The sequence below is a fragment of the Palaemon carinicauda genome, chromosome 2, assembly GCF_036898095.1.
Source record: "Palaemon carinicauda isolate YSFRI2023 chromosome 2, ASM3689809v2, whole genome shotgun sequence".
NCBI lineage: Eukaryota > Metazoa > Arthropoda > Malacostraca > Decapoda > Palaemonidae > Palaemon > Palaemon carinicauda.
Genome location: NC_090726.1, coordinates 23,129,472 through 23,131,971, shown reverse-complemented (window position 1 = coordinate 23,131,971; position 2,500 = coordinate 23,129,472).

Here is a 2,500-nt window from a genome sequence, read left to right as displayed (position 1 = left end):
TGAGCATGGTCAGATTATTTTTTGAATAATGTGACCTATTATTATTATTATTATTATTATTATTATTATTATTAATCTAGTCTGATAATTTCACAAATGGTGCAAAAATAAGCTAGGTTGTTTGCACAAGTTCTGGAGATATATCAACCCCTGCCTTCTCAAGATTCCTATTCAATGACTTCCGTATATGCTCCAGTGATTATTGATACCACTTCTATTTACGTATTCAATAGCCTTCTCAATTCGTGTTCTAAGTGTAGCTACTTTTCCATTTTCTATTTTCTCTTGTCTTATACTCTTGAGTCCCACGGATCTGCAATATCAATAAGTGATTCTTTCTTTGTCTTGTCGACCAGAGTGATGTCTGATTGATGTCTCTGTATCACCCTGTCCGTCCTCATATTATAGTCTTAGAGTCATTTAGCCTGATCATTTTCTGCCACAGTTAGGGGTTAATGTTCGACTCATTTGATGCTGCATTGTGTTAAACGTTTTCCACAATCTAGATTGGAAATCTTTATCCATTGTATCACGTCACTTATACTGATTTTAAGCAAATTCTCAATATTCACTGGCAATGGGGTTGACAGTTTCTTCTTTTGCCATACATATCTTGCTCCTAGAAGAGATGTAAGTTCCGTCTCTCACTCATTGAATATATCCTGTACTTATGATATGATCTTGTGCTGCAATTATCATCCCTTTAGTTTTTATCATTATCATTATTATTATTATTATTATTATTATTATTATTATTATTATTATTATGTTGAACCCTTGCTACTTCGCGGTTCGACCATCGCGGATTCACCACTTCGCGGGTTTTTTCCATAACCCATATATATATACATATCGCGGATTTTCCGGAAATTTCGAAAATACTGCGATATCTGAAGACCCCAAATACGATATTTCGTTACCTGTAATTCCATTAATACTGTAATTAGTAATATCTGCTTTTTCTGATTGTTCATTGCATTACATATGATATATAATTCAGCACAGAAAGAAATAAAACACGAAAAGAGAATGTGATCATACGATAATTCAGTACTGTATACAGTACGTAGTAAAATTAAATCAAACATGAAACGCAAATCAGATGCAGTCATACCATATTAGAATGGTGTAAGGCTGCTGATGGCTACTACTGTACTACAAATGTAATGGATGTGCTTCTTTTCCATGAATCTTTTGTATGTATACGTACGTAGTACTGCATCCAATAATATTCTTTGTTGCAAAAATCACATTTCGAATAAGCGTACGAGAGAGAGAGAGAGAGAGAGAGAGAGAGAGAGAGAGAGAGAGAGAGAGAGACACATCCTACAACAAAAGAATAAAATAGCATACGTAAAGCTATTATTATTATTGTTATCATTATTATTATTGTTGTTGTTGTTAATAAAATTATTATTGTTATTATTATTATCATTATTATTATTATTATTTCTGTATTATTATCATTATTTATTATTATTATTATTAATACTGTTCGTACAGTATACGCGGGGTATCTTGTACTTTGAGTTGGTAACCTACGCATCATATAAGACGGGTTGTGATTGGTTCAAGCGCTGATAGATGACGAATCAGAACTCAAGTTTTGTTATCTAGCCTTTGATTGGTGTTTTGCCCGCATCTCCGACCCGCAGCATCTAGGTTCTCGTGGCGGCCACTTTCTCTTACGCCGTATCGCTGAGTAGACGTTCTTAAGTTTGTGAACTTCAATCTGTGCTGTGTGCAACTGTTTTAAGTTGAACTTTTTGTTGAACTTTCTGTTAAATCCTACTGTACAATGGCTCCCAAGCGTTCTGCTTCTACTAAGGCTGGTAGTGAGCCTAAACGCCACCGAAGGATGATGACGATTGCTGAAAAGGTGACGCTTCTCGATATGTTGAAAGACGGCATAAGCTACGCGGCCGCAGCGCGCCATTTTGGAATCAACGAATCCACTGTTCGCTATATCAAGAAGGACGAGGCGAACATTAGAAAGACGGCTGCAATCACCTTTAGCAGATCAGCGAAGCGGGTCGTTACCATGCGTAATAAAACGATCGTACGCATGGAAGGTGCTTTAGCTGTGTGGATTGCCGACTGCCGGAAGAAGAACATAGCCTTGGATACGAACACCATCCAAACAAAGGCTTTGAGCTTGTATGAGAATTTTGCTGCAAAGGAACCTCAAGACGACGACGGCAATCATGTTGAAGAAGATGATGATGCAGATGAACCTCAACCAGGGACATCCACTGATTCCCAGCCTCAGAAACAACGTTTTTCCGCCAGCAAAGGATGGTTCGCGAAGTTTCAGAAACGCTTCGCCCTAAAAAGCGTTTCCCTGCATGGCGAGGCTGCTTCGGCTGACACTGCCGCTGCTGAAACTTACGTGAACCAGACGTTCAAGAATATTATCGCCGAAGGTGGATACAAGCCGGAACAAGTGTTTAATATGGATGAGACCGGCTTGTTTTGGAAGAGAATGCCGTCACGAACTTTC